The 23826-nt window shown below is 44.9% G+C and overlaps 1 long non-coding RNA gene across 1 annotated transcript in view; it reads left to right on the top strand.

Annotated features, from left to right (window-relative positions):
- The first annotated feature begins 8208 nt into the window (after nucleotides 1–8208).
- Nucleotides 8209–23826, top strand: part of LOC142831080 (uncharacterized) — a 32670-nt gene continuing 17052 nt past the window's right edge. Inside the window, exons 1-2 of the long non-coding RNA XR_012906715.2 lie at nucleotides 8209–9298; nucleotides 9915–10123. This is a non-coding gene — a long non-coding RNA (uncharacterized LOC142831080). The remainder of the gene's footprint in view (nucleotides 9299–9914; nucleotides 10124–23826) is intronic.

The following is a 23826-nucleotide window of genomic DNA, read 5'->3' on the forward strand; positions in this document are numbered from 1 at the left end:
CTGACAGAACCAGGATTTATTTTCTCGGGAGGTGCAGAGAACTAAACTTGTCTTTCTTCCCCCTTGCAGTTTGGGTTCTAGGGCCAGCGTCTATTAATTGTACCCAGGCCAGCGCTTCTGGACAGGTATTCTATAACAGAGAGGAAGGCCCAAGACACAGTGGTCTAGACCGACCTTTAGAAATCGCACGGATCACATTTGGCTGGAATAGGGGCAGAAATCTGTCCCGTTGGCCGCGGTGTTGCAGTTTTCTGCTGAGAATTTCCACTTTCCAGAGCAAGCGAGTGACCGCTGTATCCCGGCTCTTCCTTCCCTCCCCACCACGTGTTCTAGAAATGATGAACATCCCTAGCCGGAGAGAGACAAAGAAGCGGGCTGTTTTTCACCCTGTGGTATAGGGAAAAGCTGCCACAAGCACTTCATTATGAACCCATCCAGATTCCTGGCATCAGCAGCCGCTGGCGAGGAGCCACAGAACGGAACAATTGAGATTTATGAAGAAGGGCTCATGATGGAAGGCGGTTGGGTTGTTTTCACTTTGAGTTATAATTTGCACCACACCGTTCTGTCTCTCTGTGGTAATGGGGGGAGGGGGAGAGAGCCACCACACTCCTGTCTTTATGACATGCACTTTATTGCTTTCCCCTGCAGCTTTTTAACTGTTTCCCTGCTCGCTTTCTCTCCCCTTTCCATCCCACTCTTTAGCCTGGTAGTTAGTATCAGATTTTGATGCAGAAGGAGAATAGAAGCGTTCCCTCCCCCCTTAAATCCAGGCATCCGGCTTGTGATTCTTCCCAGCTTCTGCCACCCCAGCATCAGTCTTTATTTTTCTTGATTTCCGCTACAGCGAAATAATGGACTTGAATCTCCAGGTTGTACATTAGCAGCTGCTCATTCATCCCTAGTGAGGGGACAAGGAATTCCTCTTTGAAGTCTTCCCTCGGCGACCTCTGCACAGCGGGCTAGATGGTAAAAAGTGAAGACAACGACGCTCCGGATAAAATGAATGGCCTGATCCTGCAGCTTACATTTAGGCAAACCTCCCTTTAGACACCCCCCCCCGTGGTTTTGGTTGCGTTAAGTCTAAAGGAGCAGGTCCTGTAGCTCATGTGTGCCTCTGTCCTGTAAACGAGCCCTGCCCACAGATAGAGAATTGTTCCATGTGAAATTCCACACGTGCAAAGGCTGATGCTGCTGTTTTGCTCTAAGAAAATAAATCGCCACCTTCCCACGAAAGTTTTCCCTTGGTTGTGAGAGCCGCATTAATATTGTATAGTTGGACATTACATTTCCCCGCAAGCTGCAAATCACCCAGCTCTCGCCATTAAAAACTTCACAGTAGCTGCCCGGGAAAGTCTTGCTCATTCAGTTTCCGTGTTATGAGCCCCTCAGCTCCCCTTCACTGCGAGCCCCTCCTGGCAACTGCACTGACATCCATTAGGCGGCCTAGGAACGATGATGCTTGTATTAGTCCAGGCTAAGTAACACACAAGCTCAGCAAGTCTCACGTTTCCAAGGGTGCGCTGCCAAGACGCACGCGTAACGGGACAGTGCAGCTGAAGGAGTCCTTTGCAGCAGCTGAGAAGAATGGGCCAGGATGAACCCCTTGGAAGGGAATGGAGCACGAAGCGAGAGGGAAGGCTTCGTCTCTGGGCGGTTTTCTGCCTCCCCTTTTAGAGTCTATTCCAGGCTGAATTCTGGAAATCTTAACCAGCCAACGAATGGCAGTTGTTGAATGAGCTGGACAAACAAACACACACTGTGGTGAGTCTCTTTAGCCCGAGGAGTTGACTGGCAGCCTTGCTGTAAGGTGGCATTGCTGATATTTATGGGAACTCGGGCCACCAACGCATGGCAGTGCCCTGAAGAGCAAGATTGACTTTCTAATTGCCCAGCGTGATCATAGGGCAACGTTCCTGGCTTTTGAGTGTGAACGTAGGAATTTGTAAATAGTCGGGGCTTTTCTCTTTCCTTCCTTCCGGATGGATTTGTCAGGTATTTTAGCTTGGCAAGGTTTGAGGGTCAGTGGCAGCCCTACTTTCCATAGGCTGACGGGAGATTTTCCAGGACGGCTTTTCTGTCGAGGTTGAGTTGGATGGACTATCCGGAGTTTCAGGGAAAATATACATTCTGTGATCATTCCCGCATGTTGGCTCTCTCCGCGGTCTCCATTTTGCTCTCATGTTTTTACTCCTTACTTCCTGGATTTCACATTACCGAATGTGACTTGTGTACTGGTATTATATGGAGGTAGCTTCTTAAAAAGGGGGCGTGGGTATAGGATTATGATTGTCTCAGTTATTAGTTTTTAATTGATGTCGTGGAGACAACAGCAAACAGGTTAATAACACACTCAATGGACCAGACCTGCACAAAGGACATAGAACTGAGAAGAAAGGCGACGTTGCAATCAGGAAAATACATCTGCCCCGAAGTAAGATCCAGGCAGAGGCAGTGTTTGAAGGCCGGCGTGGGATCCACACCATGTTGATTGTGTTAAAATTCTGGATTTTTGTCTTCATTCTCTCAAGTTCCAGGGGAGATTCACATTGTGAATTTGAGAGTAATGCCCTGAGAATACTATCCAGCAGCTTTATCTGATAGACTAGGCTGTAGACTTTTCAATAGTCCCACTGATTCAACAGGAGCTGGAAAACCTACAGACTGGGCCGCCGAAATGTATGGGAATTTTGACATTCATTTCAATGGAGGATGAATCAGGCTCCGGGCCTAAACCCACCGGTTCTTTTACACAGTCCTGAGGCGCTAGAGATGGGGGGCACACAGGTTAAGACTTGTAAAGGGATACAGTCAGCCTACAAATGACAGGTCAGTGTGAACATACATTGAAAGAAAAAGTAGGACCCGAAGACATGTAGAACTGAAAGAGAACAGCGAAAAGAGACGTGTTTGTGCTTCTTGTTGGTTGTTTACCTCGTGCATTTGACAGTACTCTTTGTATAAACAGCTCAGTCTTTGCCACACAAAAGCTGGGGTAACTTTTCCCTGCTGTTTGTGGGGTGCTATCGCGCCGGCACAAGGGAGAACAACGCATTTTAAAGAAAGGGCCCTGTAAACTCAGCGGCAGCACAGTACCCGCAACTCCTTGGAGTTCTCTTTGTTGTAATTGACAAGATTTCAAGTGGCTCTCTAGAACTCTGGACAAAGAATCAAGTAAATGGAAACACTTCAGCCTTGGCAGGGGGAATAAATGACTTAATGAGCGCATATCGATTTCAATCACAAGGGTAATTGGGAGGTAGACGCTTAAATACCTTTGCGACTCCCACCTACTGGCTAGGAGGGTGAGACCCGAGAGTCTAGATCACAGTCCTCAGGCCACACGATCTACTCACCACTGCTATTGCCAGCCGTGCCCCATCCCACTTCTTCAGAATGCGCTGCTGACGCCATAGCACGTGCATTCTGATTTATAAAGAAAAGGCAGAGAGCGCTAGCTTCCCAAAGGCATTTAAACTCCTAATTTCCATTGACATCAATAGAAGTTAGGGACCTAAGTGACCCGGTAGATCTGGGCCATGGTATTTCGTGCCAAATCCTGCTCATTTTACTGATACCGGTTGTCCCATTAAACCGCAATGCTGTCGTGTCGATCAGGCAGCTTATGATGAGTATACTGCACGGCCGCTATATATCTTAAAGTGCTGGGAGTCCTCTGAGAGCCATTAGTTGATAAATGATACTCGCATGCTAAATAGCACTAATGATATGCATTACCATCATGCCCGTCATTCATTACACAGTATTGCTTTAGAAGGATGCCAGCAAAGAATCAAGTAAGTGGCAAGTTGGTTTGCCCGGTTTGAGAAATGTCTGTTCTTAATTTCTGAAGATGAGAATTGAGGTTGGTTTTAGGAGGGCTCAGGATGAATCAGTTCATCCAGACACGTAGAAGCTGGCAAGCCGTGGGTTCTGGAAAAGATTATTTCGGTTCCCACTGTTCAGCGCTCAGCTAGAATGGGGAGGACAAGGCGAGTACAAATATGGATGGGCTAGATTAGATCAATCTATTTTCTAGAATACTTAGCTCGGTATCTCGCCTGTAAATGACACCCACAGCCATCCAAAGTGAGAGAAGCCCAGTTCTGTGCTGGACAGAGATGGATCTAAATCGGTGTGAAGGAACTAGATCCAATGACAGCTGAGCAGTTAGGATTGATTTGGCGAGCATGGAATCTAAGGCTGGCCTTGTGTTCCTTGATGTGCTGGTTTCCTGCGGTAATTGTTTCATTTGCTCTCCCTGCCTAATCAGTAGTATTCATTTAGCACATTCAAAGTTCCATTTCATAGCTAAGGAAATTAGGCACCGCGAGATTAGGTGACTGGGCTAAAGAAAAGCGAGCCAGAGGGCAGTGCTAAATAAATTTCCTGAGCTGTGTTCTAATCTAACAGATAGACAAAGCTCTCTTCCCAGGAGAACAAACTGCGTATGTTGAACAGAAGCTTTTGTTTAAACACAATTATATTTAATGAGCAGGAGGAAACGTTGTGTAAGCAATGTTAAGGTCACGGCACTGATAGATACCAATATCCTTGGAAAAGAAAACTTATCCATCACTTACTGTGTTAAGCCGTGGGTGCACGAATGAAACAACATACTATCAACCCTGCAAATTTTGGACACAACTAGGCAGAGAAGTGTGCCAGTCTTCACGATGGTTTTTATTTTCTATTAGCTTGTTGTTACAGCATCAAAGTGACATTACTCAGCATAGTGTGCAAGGATCTATGGTCACATTCATGTTAGAAAAACAGTTGTGCAGGTTGAAAAACGTTAAACAATTATTCTATATTAACTTTTAGCAATTAAATAATCTCATATCATAAAGAGTTTGTGTTTTTCAGATTTATGGCCCAGTCATTAAAAATTTGGGAAAATTAGGCATGGATACTTTTTCATGGGCATTTTATAGTATTGTTGTGGATTTCCCACTGCTGTTTTAATGAGGAAACAATGTTAACATCACAATTTCCCTTAGGGGGTCGGGGGTATGTTTGGACTGAGAGAGGCGTGTTCTTTTCCCCTTCAATATTATATACTGGGGTATATACGTTTAAAACAACCCAATGGCAAGAGGAAATTTCCTAGGCTCTAAATACTTTCCAGGTTCAGGACTCTCCTAATGTTGGGTATAACTGCTGAAACATTTAGTACGAGGTTAATGTTTTGGATTTGAGCTAACGGACCCAGGAGCGTGGGTTGCAGCAGAAGTATGAAGCTGCTCTGTGGAGCAGTCTGAGCCCGGGTCAGCAGCAAAGGAGTACGAATAAATAACCCGCCACAGCTACGCTTTTATTTACAAATTACACACGAGCATTATTCCGAAAGAAGCAAGGGGTCCTCAATATCCATAGACAGGAGAAACTTCCTTTTATGAGAGTTCATGTGATTGTTCTCTGATTCGAATTCCACGTCCCGTACAATGAGCCGGGGCGAGGGAGGTGTTGGCTCTTCATTGTGGCAGAACCCCCAGCGCAACTCCATTGTTCTATGCTCAGCGCTAGAATCGCAACTCCTGGGCCACCCCCGCAGCGTACAGCAGAGCGAGGGCCCGATCCTGCTCCAGCCCTAAGGAACGATTCGTCTCAGCTCCTTTGCTCTCTTCAAGTAGGGGAGACGAACCCACTTTGTACCGCCACCCTGATTCCAAATCCTTTGCTAAACCAAAAGAGCCGTTTCCTGGGTGCTTAGCTTACCCAGAAACGTGGCTCACTGTGTGTGTGCGTTGCAGGTACAGCGGACCCGCTTCAATGCCATCTGCATGCGGGCTGGACACAGGCGGCTTCACTTTGCAGGTCACAAAGTACTCCCCAAACAGACACCCCCCACGTACACCTCCCGAAAGCCGGCCTCCTTTGCCTCCCACAGATTACATCCTGTTAAAGCCGGGAGAATACCCCACCCCCCCCGTAAGAATTCAACCAATGTTCATTCCCGCCCAGGAAATATTCACGTGGGCTTTCAATGCGAACACCAGGGCACAAATATCAAGGCCAAGAGTTTAAGTGTTTCATTCATCTGTAGATCACACAGCGTTAGGGGCAGCTTGGTTTATTTGTATGCATTAGTTTGGGTGCATCTTTCCCCTCCACTGACAATTATGGAGTCCTAACAGATTTCTCCCTCGTGCTTTGGGTCCCTCTGGACACCCCCTCTAGCACTTTGGCAGCCGTCAATCATTTTTCTCGCCCAGGGCTCAGCGAGTTGCACTCATCCCTTCAGATCGTTTGATTTCACAGGAGCTTCGTTAATAAAGGAGGCAAAAGCGAATCCTCCCCCCCCCCCGAATGATGCTAAGAGCGTGACATTACGAACTCTGATCCCAGTTACCAGTCACGTCAGGGTAAATCGCTGTCTGCGCTGGTGAGATGGGTGAAAGTTCAGTGCGTTTGTCCTCCCCCCCCCACACCCTAATTCCCGGGACTGCGCAGGCAGCTCCCCTTAACAGAATCCGAAGAGGCCCTTTAAGTGAGCCAGCCCCGGATGCCCCAGGAGGGACCGTCGCAGAAGCCTGAGTCAGCGTTTGAACAAGGAGCTAAACTTTCGTGAACCTTTCTCCCTTCTGAATTCCTCAATTCCGTCTCGCAGCAGCCCTGCCATTAGGGCTAATTACTACTCTTTATTAGACAGCTAGAGACTGGATTTAATTTACTGACGACGCACGGAACTAAATTAAAATCCCCAACATTAGAAAGCAACTCAGAGACAACAATAGGCTCCTCTCCGACGTGCAGAAAGGAGGTCATTGACTCGGTCCCTGGGCAGAAGTGGTGGGCGGCTGATTTTTTCTCCCGAACACTAAATCCTGCAAGAATGAGTTTGGTTCAGCAGCTGTCTGGGACTGTAAAGGAGGTCACTGCTCCAGCCGCAGCTCTTTAGCTGCAGGGCTTTGACAATTTAGGATCACAAAGAACAAAAAAAGCTCCAAAATCCTACCTAGGGATTTAAACCTGCGCTTCTTACACAGGCCAGAGAGTATTTGATTGGCCGCCTATGGCTGACGGTGCTTGGAGTACGCTTAACCTCCTCTGATTGTATTAGACTTGGCTGCGTTTCCCTTTAACAGCAGAGAACCACGCTGGTTTACTCTGGGTTGTAGGTGGGCTGAAATGGTGCAACTAGCTACACGTGGACCACACGTGCAATATTGGCCACAGTGTATAAGGTACACCCCGAGTTCACTCCCCAACTTTCTCCTTGCTCCTGTTTAACAGGCCGTAGGTATGGGAGGGTCTCAAGACGTCAGAACCCTCCAGGTGAACAGATGGTTCGTATGAAGGGCCTTGCTGTGCATTTTGCCAGCGGACTGCAAACAGCAATTGGCTGGACTCCAGAAGGCATGCCAAGGTCTAGCCTCTGATTGATGGGTGGGGAGGAGAGAGAGACTAACTCTAGGAGTGGGGCCTTCCAGGAATCCCTTTGGGCTCTGCTGATTGCAGATGTTGGTGTATGTCTCCCCCTTCGCCATGTATAGCAACTCCCCAAGTGAAGGGGCGGGGGCAGGAATGTGTTTTGAGGCAGTGCCCGTAAAGATCGAATAGCACTCGACGGATCGCTCCGCTCCCCTGCCTTCGCGGCCAGAGGCAGGAAAGTGCCCCGACGTTCAGGCTAATGGAGCAGCATGGCGCGTTGGTGGAAAGTGGCTTCCTTCCGGCACCCCTACAATCCCGCGCGTGTTGGGGTTGTCTCTGCGCGCTTCCACGTCACCTCGGGAGAGGCTTTCAACGAGGCAATGGTGCGACGCGGCCCGCTGGCTTCAAGCCCAGTTCAATCGCGACGCGGAGCTGTCGGGGGAGACTTTAAGATCAAGGCGCCGCCGTAGGACAGGAAAGCCTCCTAGCGGCTGAAAACACGTGGCGCTTCAGCCTCCTCTTTCCAGAGACCATCTCGAGGCTGATACACCAAGGTAAGCCTCGGCATTTTAATCTAGGTCACTGGGTATTCACACCCGCCTCCCCACCTCCGAAAGGACGTGATTTTTTTTTAACCCAGTGTTGATTTCACACAGTTCTCATGAGTAGCAGAGAGAATTACCAATCCGAGCTAGGAGAGAGCGGCCAGCCCCTCAGACCAGACAGGCAACTGGCATCCCCTTTCTCTTTCATACACTCTCGTGAATTAGTTGGGAAAAGCCTACGTAGCCAACTTGCTGATTTCCCCTCCCCCCCCATCAAGATCACACCTTTCTGCTCATACACGCTCCCACATTTACTTCAGTACCGATCCTTTGTCTGGGCTTGGCTTTTAGTACTTTAGAGCGCTCAAAGTCAACAGGTCGCACTTTTTAAGAGCCTTTAATATATTTTCAGTTGCTCTAAGTAACGTCTGATTGAATTTAGCGTTTATTAGAGTGGAGCATCAGTTTACACAACAAGAACTTATGTTTCATTCAGCTAATTAGCACGACGTCTTCGGTTTATGAGCCATATCGCTAATGGTAATGACCAGAGCTGATTGATTTCTAATGTGATTATAATTACACAGATGTAAGGGGATTAAAAAAAATCTACATCGTTAATTGTTTTTTGGGGAGGGGAAAGAAGGTGGAAGGGGAGAAAAACTAACTCCGGGTGTATGAAAAATAAGTGGCTACATAGACGAATAGCTCTGGTAACAGAGCAGATTTTGTTTATATGAAAAAGTCAAGTGCAATTAACTCACTGAACGCTTAATCTATATCCTGTATTGCACAATAGCATTTCCTCTCTTCTAACCCTCTCGGCGCTTCGCACTAGATCTCCATAAGAGTGCTCAGAAGCCTGCCAAACTCGCTTCTCGAATTATATACCGCAAAGTATTGCACAGGTGGGGGGCCGATTTCCTAGGCAACTCCTTCCCAACCCGGGTGCTCTGTCTGGGTAGTTTGCCAGCGCTCTACAACGGAGCTCTCCTAACGCCTGGCACCCTGACGGCTGCGGGGAACCAGGGCTGCCTTCTCTGGGACCAAAGGGGCGGCGGAGCAGTGTGAACGCTGGCGCCGAAGCGCCCCGAGCTCTCCAGCTGTGGTAGGGTCCCTAGGCCAGCAGCTTTCCCTAAGCAGAGGCCAGGATGGCTCTGCTCCCTCAGAGAGGCGTCTGGGCCAGCAAGAGCGCTTGGGGGGGTCCGGGCGGGGGTAAGCCCGCGTCTGCAGTTACTCAGCCAGCAAGGCTGCGTCTCGCTCTCTCCGTGGGAGGCACCAGAGTGACCCGCGTGGAGCTGCGCTTTGGAGACGCACGGCACCAGCCTGCGCATTCGCCGGCGGGCAGAGACGGATGGGGGACGCTGTATTTGCAACAGGTAAACTGCCGGGGCGGGTCCGCAGGCTCCCTGGGCCGGAAGCAGGGCCGGGGACAGGAGGTTGGCGGGGCTGGACAGCTGTAGGGCGCAGGCACCGGGCGCGTCTCCGGCTCACCCCCAGCTCTAGCGCGCCGAGCCGCTGCCGAGCGCGGGTGCAGCCTGGGGAGGGATCGCGCGTAAAACCCCGGGGTGGAGCCGACCCGCAGCAAACTTCCCTTGGCCCATCTCAGCGCAAAGCGGGCGGCGAGAGCGGGCGCGGGGGTCCTGGGAGAAGCGGGGCTCGGGATCCCTCCGGCCCAGTTATTGCGGCTGTTTCCACGGCCGTTGGGCAGTAGCTTGGGCAGGCGGGGTGTTTGGTCAGCTAAGGTACGTGCTTGGGGGCACGGCGGGGGGCTCACACTTCCAGCCTGTTGTGCGGCGTTGGGAAGGCCCAAGGCGGGGAGGGGAGGACTGGCAGGGCGGTCCGGGCCTTGTGAGCCCCTCTTCAGCGTGCGTCACACACTCGCACCTGGCTACAATAGTGCAACGTGCCAGAGCCTCAGACACTCCCCTGCTCGGCCCGGCCTTCCACGGAGAGGGCACCTTGGATTAACACACAGCTGCTTCCCTCCCGCAGCCCCTACAGGTTCGGCGGCCTTGCCGGGGGCTAAGCCGCAGCAGGGCAGCGTGCGGGAGCTGCTTGTGCAAAAGGAAACTTGTAGCCAGGCGGCTTCTCTGCGGCTGGGTTCGCTTATTGTCACGCCCTGCAACGAAGGAGGCATCAGTGTTGCGAGGAAAATGCAACGCGGGGGCTTGGCCAATTGGAAGGAAGCGCTTAGAGATAAAGTAAGAGCAGAAGGAAAAAGAACAGATCCTCCTTCTCCACTAACACTGAATGTGAGCCATGACCAATACAGATAACCATCCTGCACCCAAAGGGCGATACCTACTATGAGACTGAGGCCTTCCTCTGAATGGAGGGGGCAGCCCCATCATAAACACAGACAGATGCTTGTTTTCTCTTTGAGTGCTTAACTGAAGCCCTCATGTTCCTCCTCCATTGTTCTTCCTGGACTGGTTGCTGATGGCATTGATAGCAATGCTTATCCCCCGGGGGAGAGTTGTGTAGATCTGTGATACATGTCTCTTGTCCTGCTCTAAATGGATTCATTGTATGTTCTGCTGGAGTTCCTGAGCAGTAGATTAGTAAATGGCCTGCTTTGCTGTCACCACATCCAGAGGTGCTGGAGCAATGTGTATAGGGATCAATTCTCTTCCAGAATATGATCTGAGGAAGTGGGTCTGGCCCATGATAGCTCATCACCTATTAAACCATCTTGTTAGTCTTTAAAGTGCTACATAGTTTTTCCTTTTGTTTTTTCAAGATCAGACTAACACAGCTATCTCTCTATTACTATAGGGGAGTGCTGAGGGCAACTGAACCAAATGGATGTAATGGAAACCACCTCAAGCTAGGGATAGAGCAGCATCCTTAGGCCAGGTCCACACTAGGGCACAAAGTTGAACAAAGGTACCCAACTCCAGTAGGTGAATAGTGTAACTGGAGTTGAAGTACCTTAGTCTAAATTTTTGTGGCCTCCCCACTGTGAGGCGTTGATGGGAGAAATTCTCCTATCAACTTCTCTTACTTTTCACGGCCTGGCGGAATACTAGAGATGATGGGAGCATAATCTGTGGTTGAAGAAGTGGGTCCTCACTAGACCCACTAAATTGACCCCCAGGAGATGGCTCTTCACAACATCAATCTCCCAGCAAGTGGCGACAAGGCCTTAGTTCCGGTTCCTATGCTCACATCCTTCCACTGCTTTAGAATGGCACAGCTTGGGGTGAGGGTGTACTTTTTAATTAGGTAAACTTAGCTGAGTTCAAAACAATATCAAATGTATAAGCCCTCCATCAACCACTTCCCTTTCTAGAAAGGCTGAGGGAGGTCTCCTGCAAAGGTCTGTCACAGATGCTGCAAGTCAGTGCTGTGTCATTTTCTTTGAGGAGCCAGCTGTCTTGTCTCAAATTCTCATTAGACGTTGGGGTCTTGGGTAAGAGAATGGTCCTAGCATTATACAGACATTCACAAATTTACAAAGAGCTGGGGCGGCCCTAGACTAGCTGCCAGCAACTGGCGCCCTAGGCGAACCATGCAATTGACGCCCTCACCTACAAACACCTCAACGAAATGGTGCCCCATTTAACTTGGTGCCCTAGGTGACTGCCTGGTTCGCCTACATGCCCTTGACAAAGAGCACACAATAATTACTTTGGAAACTCTTCAGGGCAGGGAATACCTCTGACTTTATAATTGTATGATGGAGTCTTGATCTTGGTAGGGGATATTAAGTTACTGTATAACAAACAAAAAGGAACAAAGGAATTACTATATTGGAGTGGACCTGAGGTCCTCCCATTATAGTCCAATATCCTGCCTGATGGAGGTACCTTCTGAAGGAAGGTGTAAGAACCCAGCAATAGGCAGACATGGCCAACCACAACTTCGGAATTTAAGAAGCCTCCTTAGCTGCTTAGCTCTATCCTATTCATTATTTTATAAACATTTCCCATGTCCCTCTCATTCATCTCCTTTCAAAAGTGAGCAATCCCAGTCTTTAGACTTTTGTGTGAGTTTTTCCAGGTTCTTGATCATTCTCAGAACCTCCTCTTGTTTTTGAATATCATTTGTTAGATGGAGTGACCTGTTTTGTGCCAGTGCTCCAGAAAAGGCTGCATTATTGATTATATACAGGCATTATAATCTAGTCCATATTATTTGCCATCTCATTCATTATACAGTCTAATATCTTCGGATTGTTGACCACAGGTGCACATAGTGAGCATAAGTCCTAAATGAGCTGTCTGTAGTGATGCCCAGGTCCCTGTTGGGCTAATAGTTAATTTATTTACCCGTAAGGTGAATGAGAAGTTTAAATTTTCCTCTTCAAAGTGCCTATCACTGCAGTTACCAATGGTGAATTTAATTTGTAATTGAATATATAACAAACAAGGTTTGGTGGTAACACATAAATGTGACCACCAAGCTGGCAGTGATGAAAGATTTTGAAGCACACTGGACATGTATGTTACCTGTAAAAGGCCATTTTCTGCCCAAAAGTACATACAGTGCCTATTTTAAGGCCACTGAAACCAACAGGAATCTCTCTGTTGACTTCAGTGGATTTTACATGAGGCCCATAGATTGAAATATAGTTTGTCTTTAAATATTGAATAGTGGTTCTACTAAGGGCAAAGAAGGCAGGGCTCAGGATTTAGGATAAGATATGGTCTGAAAGTGACCATTTGGCTCTTGTAGGGTGGTAGCCCAGATTCTCCACTATGACATTTTGCCAATAGTTTTTTGTAATGAGAAACAGAATGCGAGGTCATGATGTAGATTTCCCAGAATGGTACTGCAGCTGTATAGCCCAGACCTGTGTCCCTTGGACACACAGGCAGTTTAATTGACTTCAGCAGGTCCACTTGCATTGGTCAGGGACCAGGCAGATGCATAAGGATTTGCAGAATCAAACCCATATTGACCTGTGGTCTGTTTTTCCTCCTAGTTTGACCATTGGCTCACACATCGGTTATGTGAATGACTTTTTCCAGTGCTTCCTTGATCATACAAAACCCCATAACCACTTCACACAGCCAAATAATCGTTCTATTGACAAAGAATGTCAGAGAGATGGTATATGTATTTGAAATGTGAAAAAAATATTTCTGATATAGTTTGAAAATTCTTGTGTCCACAAACTAATCAATCACATACTTATTTTGTCTTGGGCAGTCAGATAATCTGGAGTCAAGACCAGTTCCTTTTTTTCTGCAACAGCAAATTATGGTGGATCTTTATGTTTAGAAAACCCATTGCCCATAATGTTACCTTCACAAGTGAACACTGGTAGAGCAACTTTTGTAACCAATAGCAAACCTCTTAGATGTCAGGGGCTGAGAGAAGTTCTGTAGGTGGAAACATTTAAGAAGATCTTTGGTCTTGTGTTCTTCCTCCCTGCCAGAATTGCTTCCTTGGGCAACATGAATATTTATTTGTATTTCTTTGGTTTATCTCTGCTGAAAATTGCTTTTCAGGTATTGTAGAACTCCAGGATCTATTGGGAGCTTATATCTAATTATCTATTGATACTTCTATAGAACCAAATGCTATGAATAGCTCTGTGTCTGTGTTTGGATTGGCACAGAAAGTGCCACAGTACAGTGGAAAGGTATTGACAGATTTTGGAGATGACGAGAGAGGGTGTAACAAAAGCATTGTTTAGGCGTGAAGAGAGTGTAGTTGAAAATAACACTGTTTGCAACCCTGAGGATGGTTGAATTTCCTATAGCGATCACAAATGGGGGGAGGAAAGAGGGGAAAGGCCTGGGATAAAAGATAAAGAATTCAGTTTGCATCATGTTTAGTTTGTGGCAGTGATGGTGGGCTTTCCAGGAAGAAAGATTAGTCAGAGATGTGAATCTGAGTACAATGGGAAAGGTCTCTCTAGGAGTTCTCCAGTGTGAACAGTGCATCTTTGTATTATAACTCTATGCCTTCAGTAGCTCTATCAGGGCTACTGTGACTATATCTAGATACCCCAGAAGAGCCTTTCCGTTGGGGAGCCTACAGCTTCAATGCCCAAGATTCAATTTTATTCTGTCTGATTAAACCGTCTGTGCTATTTTGAATGGTATATATGTGAGTGAGTACAGTAATGTGTAGGGTCAGGCAGGGAATTTTTCTGAGCTATACACATATTGGCACTGGGAATGGTTAGAGAACTAGTGAATGTAATTTCCGGTGCAGGAGGGCATATGTGCTGTGACATTTCCATCTCTGACAGAAATGGGAAGACATCTTGGTTCCTCTGAATTACAAGCTCTTTATCAGAAGTCTATGAATATTCCTTTTGCTTCAGAAGAGACAGCAATGTTGTTGCTTGAGATGGAAAAACAAACACTGCACAATATTGGGGTATATGGAGTTGTATATAGCATCTAATGTCTACTGACCAGTAGAAATCCAAAAGTGTCCCACAGCTGGGACCATATAATGTACGCTTTGATTTTTGCATTTATGGTGTATATGTACAGAGGTGTACATAAGTATATGGATGATATACTAGGGTAGCTGTTTTATAGCCCAAATATTGCTCGTTTTTCAGTACAGGTTGGACCTCCCTAGTCTGGCATCCTTGGTACCTGATTGGTCCTGGATAAGGGACTTTGCCAAATCAGGGAGGTCATTTGCCAACCCACAGGACTCCCCGTTGGACTACAGATGTTGTCAGATCAGAGAGTCCCAGGTTAGAGAGGTTCAATCTGTACTTTGGTAAAGCAAGGGAGGGGGAAAATCCTTAAAATAATGTCATATATTTGGCTTTGTCTTGGGATAGAAAAACTGCAATAACTTTTGTATGTATGCAATATGTAGTATGTAACTTGATAATGTCAAAGATAGAATGACAATAGTAAAGAGTATAACACAGGTACTTCTTTAAAAGGTTAGTGCTAGCTGATTGAAGAATAAAAACTTATGAAAATAACGTTGTCAGATCTCCACACACTAACTTCCACAAAAATTTGAAAAAGCTTCAGGATTTTTCCATTATAGGTGTAATATAATAAACCTATATTAACTTCAGTCGAATGACACCAGTACAAAACTGATGGAGCCTGATTTTCTTCTCTTTTAAAAATATTTTTTAAAATAGGAGTAAGATGTACATGCTCAGATTCCCTAGACCAGTGGTTTTCTACCTTTTCATTTGTGGACCCCTAAACTTTTGATTGGAGGTTCAGATTCCTTTGGAAACCTTACACATAGTCTAATATATGGACTTTTGACACACAACTTCTGTATGCTAAGAGCAGTTCTGATGCAGGAGGCTAACACCCTTTGGTTACAACCTAAAAGCTGGGAAAGATAAATGAGTACTATAGAACTGTAGGTGAAGCACAGAATTATAATTTGACTTCTTTTTAGCATTTAAGCATACTTACTGCTTGCTTTATTTAATGGACTCCAAGTAAGCTGGAGGATGCGGCAAATATAACCTAGGGGATAAGGTAAGATGTGAGTGGTGAAGTGGACCAGTTCATTATTCCATAATGAAATGCTGCCTTGCAAAGGGTGGTGTTTCTAAATTAAAACAGCTAGGAGCTGGTCTGATTAGTGCAATTAATGTCAGCGTATTCCAAAGAGAGGAAAAAAGGTTCTTTGCTTAGGTTGCCTTCACAAGTATTCCTTTAATTTAAAGTTGTGAGACTATATTTTATATTTCTGAATGCATCCTTCACATTCTACCTTAATGGTGGCAGCACATCACACCACCCTGTGTTTTTATTACATTGTACCTACAGCACTGTCTAATGAATACTAGTGCATAAAAGCTTTTGTACATCTCATACCTGACTGAGCTCCCATCTGACTCATGGATTATTTTAATTCAACCCTTAATATTTGCAGTTTATTTTAGTCTCCTTTCTGTTGCATTATGGGCCAGATTGTGGCTTGCCTCATGTGAATGTGGTATGTCTGGGTGGGAAGATGCCAGGAGCTCTCTTCTTCATCTGTGCAGGGAGAGGCAGGATCTTTGCTTTGCTCTCTCTGAACACAAGGAGTACCATGCTACCAGTGGTACCAAACCCTTGAGAGGGAACAGGCTGTAGTCTTGATCCCATAGCAGTTAGCACAGTCGGAGAGGAGGAGTCCAATGTACGCTGCAGCTCTAAAGAAATAGTAGTCCCATTCTCAGGGGCTTTCCCAGGGGCTACTAATGTAATTGCTTATGTTCTCACTGCAGGTAGAATCCCTCAGATGCAGAAGTCTCTCTCCACATATATCCTTCTGCAGCTTTGGCTCATAGGGCCATAATGAGGCTTATCCATTTCCCAGACAGCTACACAATGTATCTTTCCAGTTTACCCTAGTTCACTATTCTTCACTTCTGAGAGAGCCCATGTTCTTCTTATCTGCTGTCCAGGTTAGACAATCTTTTCTGTCCCCTCTGTGGTTCATTTTCTTCTCCAATTACATGTCTCTTTAATTTAAACTTCCCTTTCTATTCTCCCCCAGTATCTTCCCATGGCCTTTTCCAATTTGCTCAGACTACTTTAGAGTTCAGGCTGTTCAACGCTTTTATCTTCCCAATTCAGCCTGTTTTTTGTTTTGTTCCTATTCCAGGTGAGACCAATTTTATATCCAGCATTGGGCTCTCTGGTGGAAATGATGGAATGTTACCCTTGACTGAGGTACTGAGCATGTGCTCCTTCCGTTTGGGTCAAAGGAGGTTATGTGTGTGCAGCCCTTCCACTGGGGACCAGGCTAGATGGCCCCAAGTCAGCAAGACACTTAGTTACATTTTTCATGCTGAGCCACATTCTTATTTCGTCGACATCAATGGGGTTACTTGTGTGTTTAATTACAGAATTTTGCTGGATTTGGGGCTCATTTAAATACATCGTTAGTGATGCTCACCAGAATGATACCTGTTGTTCATGAAGAGCTAGCCTTAACCCATCCTCTGAGAGTCACAGTCTGGTATTTGCTTTGCCTTGTCTCCTGGAGGCAAGAAAATTGGGCCAGCCCTTTTGATGGCATAACTTACTTCCTCTTCTCTGTTGGCTGCTCTATACTGCTGCCTGCTCGCTCCCTCTCAATTCCATTGCAAGGAGGTATGATGACAGCCCATCAGCATATGCCAATGTGGGTCACGCATATAGGGAGGAAAGAAGGCTGCTTTATCCCTTACTTCCCTCCATGGATATGCAGTCTGGCTCATGATCAAACCCAAAAAGCTTCCCATAGCTCCATAGTTTTTTAAATAAATTAGGAAATAAAATGGTTCCCACAGAGTAATATTAAAAATGTACTAGGAGATAATTTCTTTCAAGGAATATAGACATCCACATTTTTGCCTAAAAAGCGATGCACATCAAATGGGGAGTCATCTTTTTATCTTCGATTAAATGTATGCAATTTTTTTCCCTGGAGAATTCTGTTGCTATTCTGGGAGATACATTTTTATTGTTTTTAGCCAATAGATAGACTGTCTAACCTTGGCCAATGGAGGTTTTTTATTTTTTGACAGAAGAACATGCGATCTTGCTTTCTACATTGAAAGATTAAATTGTTTTGTTCACAGATCTTGTGGGAATGGTTCACTGAAGAAATGGAGGAGGAGGAGCAGTGCTTGGGGAGAAACACACTGAGATTATTTATTCCTCTTCTATCTCCTTTTTATGGTCTCTGGAGCGTTAGGATGGCAATTACTGACATATCAACCATATCATGAATTTGTCATAGTTTGGGATGTCAACCTTCTTTCAATTGATGGCATATTTATCAATTATCTACCAGAAAGGCTTTATTTTTTATAATTATGGCAATGTCCTTCGGAAATGGATTCTTTTCATCCCATGGATGCTTAAAAGGCTACTATGTCTTGAGTCCTGGCCATATCTTTTAAAGGTGAATCTCTAATTAATAGCTTCTTAGCAGTTTTTGCAAGGGAATGGTTACAGAAAGAAAAGCTGACTTTGAATTGGTTTCAGTTCAAACTGCTTTGTTTCACTGACTTCGCGCCCCCCCTTCTGTTGTCTCCCTTTGAAGAGACACTAAAATGTCAATTTGCAGTAACTTGGATTGCACAGTGTACTACGTTTTTGTGGGCTCTGTTTGTGGTTATAGTGCCTCCTTGTAAATGCAGCGTGCACTTCCCCTGACTCAGCTGGTTCTCACTGCAGATGTTGGGTTTCCCCAGCAGTACTAAGAAAAGTGAAGAGTCAGCACTGAGGAAAACCTCTTGTTTTCCTTACTTGCATAAAAGGTCCCATTGAAGCCAATGAGACTGCATATGTGAGACAGACAAGCAGGATACGGGTCATTATCTGAAACAGTAATTAATGGCTGCATTTGGAATACGGCAGTGTGCCAAACTTTAAATTGTTAGTTAATTTTTCATTCATATGAATCAAATTCACACACGTGTGTGAGGAAAAACAGTCATTGAAACCAGGCCAGATTGTGCCTTCTGTACATAGATCACATCTTGTGTGTGTGGATAGCTGGGGAAGAGGCCACTAATCAACTGTCTTTGTGACATTGTAACCTCTGTTACTTGGATGAGAGCAAGAGCCAGAGAGAAAGCGAGCACTCTCCAGGGTCCTGCAGATGCACAAATGGGACAGGGCTCCAGTGGTTTTTCCTTGTGTAGGTACTGTATCCCTGTACTGCACATTATGTTCTGTACTTTCAACATAGGTGCCTGAATTTTCAAATACTGGCCTATATTTATGTACCTTATGCATGCACTGCTCTAAAATGCACCTCATGTTCTTTAGAATCACGTGCAATCTTGGGAATATGCAACATAAGACACTTGCATTGAGTTTTTTGACAGGTCTGGCTTGAAATAGGGCAGAGAGAAATATGGACAGGGAAGAAAGGGAAAACAGCCACACTAATCTGAAATACTGGAAAAAGAAAAGGGATAACTGAGTTGAAAATGGAGGGTGGTATTATGGAAGTTAGAACTAGGATGAGGTAGAGGTGAAAATAGAGTAGTATGGATAATGGGCTAAGCTCAGAGATGACCGGGCACGTATTCTAAATTCTCCTAGTTCAGTTCTGTTTATTCCTCTCATTCAGCCTTTCTTGATCTACTTAGTTTTCTCATACAGCTCAGTCCTTGATGTCCTTTCAATTACAGCTCCATTTCCTCCCCTTCTTTCTTGCAACAGTTCAAGCCTCTCTCCCTTTTCTATTTCAGCTCCATTTCTTCTCCTTTTTAGCATTACTTGATATTTTTTCTCTTCCTCTTCATGTTATGTCACTTGTTCTGGCTGGTACAGTGTCCTCCTTTGTTGAAAAGAAACATCAGTCCAGCAAGATGATAAAAAGAAAATTTGAAATAGATTCCTAGGGAGTACCAATCCATTATGAAAACTAGAGGGGGGAGGGAAGTGAGTGAGTTCCAATCATAGAGAACTTCATTTTTGTACAGTATGTAAGACTTTGATATCTTTATGAATTATCTTTCAAGGCACAATAAAAAGGCAACATCAGGAGTCATGAAAAACACAATACAATCAAAAGCTGGGTGATTGTATGAGAGACATAAATTTATATTTCAAAATACTGCAGAAGAAAGGAAAAGGGAAGAAGCAGGACCAAAACCTCAAATCACAGCTCACTCCGGAAAAAAGCAACTAAGTAAAGATGCAAAAGAAAAGCCCAAAGTGCTCAAAAATGATGGATTCTATTTAAAAGAGCTCCAAAGATGATACAAAAAGTACACCATGAAAACTGGTTATAAAGGGTCAAGCCAAAACAATTGTAAACAGAAAGAAAATAATCTCTTGATGATAATAGTAGGACTCTATGCTAACAACATTGACACCTTAGTTAGAGTTCTGTATTGGGTGGCAGGTGGATTTTTCTTTACTGTTCTGTCATACCCAAATCCTCATGTCTTCACTTAGGCAAACTTCTATAGGCTTGTGAATTTTTTGTCTTAATAAAGACTAAGTATGCCATGATCTGGGCTTTAGTGCATTTAATATCTATGAAGGACAGTCTTTGTTTACATACATTATTTGGCATAAGTATTGGTAGGACTGTATTTTTGTTAAGATCTGGATCATTATTACCCATTAGGAGGACACGTGTGATTATCGTAGAATCTTTGCCACTGCCTTGAGCGTGCTGTGCAGCACTCCAGTAGCAATTTAAAAGGGCTCAGGACTCCAGCCACTGCTGCTGTGGTAGCGGTGGCAGTCAGAATCCTGGGTCCTTTTAAATAACTAGGTTCTGGGGCAATTGCCCCTTTTGGCCCCCCCGCCCTTCCTGTCATCCTGATGATTGGGAGTCAGTTGGAGCTAGTAGAGGTAGTGGTATAATCTGAGTCCCTTTTTGGCCTCCTCTGGTCAGTACACTTTTAATAGAATGAACTGGAAGGGACTACAGGAGGTCTAGTCACCTCCCTCACAGCAGGACAAAGCACTGTCTAGATAATTTCTGATAGATGTCTATCCAACCTGCTCTTAAATATCTCTAGAGATGGAGATTCCACTACCTCCCTAGGCAATTTATTCCTGTGTTTAACCACCCTGACAGGAAGTTTTTTTTTTCTAATGTCCAACCTAAACCTCCTTTACTACTATTTAAGCCCATTGCTGCTTCTCCTATCATCAGAGGCCAAGGAAAACAATTTTTCTCCCACAAAGTCCCTTCTCTTTGTGGCACACTTTTAGATGCATGAAAACAGCAATCATGTCCCCTCTCTGTCTCCTCTTTTCTAAACTAAACAAGCCCAATTCTTTCAGTCTTTCTTCATAGGTCATGTTTTCTAGACCTTTAATCATTTTTGTTGCTCTTCTCTAGACCCTCTCCAATTTCTCCAAATACAGTGCCCAGAACTGGTCACAGTACTCCAGCTGAGGCCTAATCAGCACAGAATAATGAGGGAGAATGATGTCTTGTGTCTTGTTCACAACACTCCTGTTAATGCATCTCAGAATCATATTTGGGTGTGCGTGTTTTTGTTTTTGTTCTTGTTCTTGTTGTGTGTGTTTAGTGGTCTTTTTTTTTTTTGCAACAGTGTTACTCTGTTGTCTCAGATTTAGTTTGTGGTCCCCTATAACCCTAGATCCCTTTCTGCAGTAGTCCTTCCTAGACAGTCGCTTTGCATACTGTATGTGTGAGACTGATTGTTTTTTCCTAAGTGGAGCACTTTGCATTTGTCCTTATTAAACGTCATCTTATTTACCCTCAGACCATTTATCCAGTTTGTCCAGATCATTTTGAATTATGACCCTACTCTCCAAAGCACTTCCTACCTTTCATAGCTTGGTATCCTCTACAAACTTAGTAAGTGTATTCACTATGTCAATATCTACATCATGGATGAAGATATTGATCAGAACTGGTCCCAAAACAGACCCCTGTGGAATCCCACTTTTTTGCCCTTCCAGCATGATTGTGAACCATTAATAACTACTCTCTGAGAGTGGTTATCCAGCAAGTTATGCACCCACCTTACAGTAGCCCCATGTAGGTTGTATTTCCCTAGTTTATTGTTAAGGAGGTTATGAAAGACTATCAAATGCTTTACTAAAGTCTAGGTATACCACATCCACCACTTCTCCCCTATCCATAAGACTTGTTATCTTATCAAAGAAAGCTATTAAATCGGTTTGACATGATTTGTTCTGTATAAATCCATGCTGGCTGTTACCTATCACCTGGTTATCTTCCAGATGTTTGCAGATTAATTACTTGCTCCATTATCTTCCCTGGCACAGAAGTTAAACTGACTGGTCTGTAGTTTCCTGGATTGTTCTTATTTCCCTTTTTATAGATGGGCACTATATTTGCCCTTTTCCAAAGATTGTCTTCTGCAATCTCTCCTGACTTCCATGACTTTTCAAAGATGATAGCTTAAGGCTTCGATACCTCCTCTTTCAGCTCCCTAAGTATTCTAGGATGCATTTAATCAGGCCCTGGTGACTTGCAGACATCTAACTTTTCTAAATAGTTTTTAACCTTTTCTTTTTTAATTTTAATTTCTAAACCTACCCCCTTTCCACTGCCATTCACTATGTTAGGAATCCTGTCACCACCAATCTTCTTGACAAAAACCGAAACAAAAAGCCTGGAAACTTTTCCAGGTTTCCTGTTTTTCACCCTCTTCACTGAGCAATGGGCCTACCCTGTCCTTGGTCTTCCTCTTGCTTCTGATATATTTGTAGAATGTCTTCTTGTTACCCTTTGTCTCTAGCTAGATTGAACTCGTTTTGTGCTTTTGCCTTTCTGATCTTGCCCATGCATATCTGTGTTGTTTGCTTATATTCATCCTTTGTAATTTGACCTAGTTTCCACTTTTGATTTTTTAGATCATATAAGATCTCCTGATTAAGCCAAGGTGGTCTCTTGTCAAACTTTCAATCTTCCCTACGCAGTGGGAAGTTTGCTTCTGAGCCCTTAATAATGTCCCTTTTGGAAAAACTGCCAACAACCTTTATTTGTTTTTTCTCTGAATCTTGCTTTCCATGGGACCTTACCTACCAGGTCTCTGAGTTGACTAAAATCTGCCTTCCTGAAATCCATTGTCTCTATTTTGCCATTCTCCCTTCTATCATTCCTTAGAATCGTGGACTCCGTGAGTCAAGTGTAGGATCACGGGTGATGGGCAAACCTAGGGCTTAGGGAGGCAACTACCCAGCATTGCCTCTTCCACCTGAGGCCCCGTCCCCCTTCAGGAGCCAATGCCGCCCACTATAGGGGCAGATCTCCAGCCCCTCTCCCACTGCCCCCCATGAGCCTCCCTGGCCCCAGAACATGGGGGAGAGCAGGTGGTGTGTGATCCTAGCCTCAGCATGGCTAAACCCTGGGGGCAGCCTGGTAGCCCTGCTGAAATGGGGTGGAGTGTGGTTGGGGCCACGCTTCGGAGTTTAGGAAGGCAATTTCTTCCCCTGCCTCTTATACTCACCACCCATGATTAGGATAAAGAAGGTTTGAGGTCCCAGGAGCTGGTGGGGATAGCAGCCAGGATGCTGAAGCTCATTCCTTCCCTTTTTCTATCAGGCAGCCTAGTGATAGCCTTTGACTATTTGTTCATATCTCTTTTCCCTCCCTCCATCCCTCACTCCAAAGTGTGGTGGGTATCTCTATTTTTAGAACCTCTAAAGGGAATGATGGGTGAAAAAGTCCATCCTTTCATTATTTTGTGCCCAGTAAGCCTAACTTCTGACACCAATTTTGGTTAATGGGTTTTTTGTTTTATTTTTTAATTTTTTTTTTTTTTGGTTTTTGGTTACCAAGCATGATTTAAACCTTTTGAATGGGGATTTTTTTTTGTTTGGACTAATTTGACTTTGTCTCAGTTTCACAACAAAACAAGTTGATGGAAAATGGTATGTGTTAATATGACATTTTATTAATGTGACATTTTTATGAATTTTCACTCACTTTTGTACAGTTGAGCTCATCAGTAGAGTAAATTGGTAGACAGCAGTGTTCCCTGTAAGCTGAGTGCTTAGATGGCCACCTAGAAGAGATTGAAATGCTGCCCAGATGATTAGCAGTGTGCCCACACCCGGTAGCCTGTGTTTCTATAAGGATGGAAAAAATTAGACGCAACATTTGTAGGCACTATTATTAAAACAGTTGTTTGCTTCTAATACTTGTATGTGGTTTTAACAAGTCTATGTAGTGAGACAATCGGCTGCTGCTTATAAATCAAGCCCACACAGCTGAAGAATTAGGACATAGCTCCACTGCTTCCCCTAAAACCTATCAAACATTTAAACTGGATTTAGAATTCGTTGTAAGGATGGAGAGTGTACAAAGGCAAAACGGCTGTATGGGTACTAGCTATGTTTCAACACACATTCCAGGTAAATGGGCCAGATCTTTAGTTGGTGTAAATCCGCATAGCCCCAGATGACCACCAACTCTAAGGATGATTACATGCTTCAAACCCACACAGGATGTGAGTGAAGCCTGGTACTGTTCAAAAGCTAATGTTTCAGAACTAATG

This window comes from Pelodiscus sinensis, chromosome 12, assembly GCF_052426305.1.
Source record: "Pelodiscus sinensis isolate ZL-2025 chromosome 12, ASM5242630v1, whole genome shotgun sequence".
Lineage (NCBI taxonomy): Eukaryota > Metazoa > Chordata > Testudines > Trionychidae > Pelodiscus > Pelodiscus sinensis.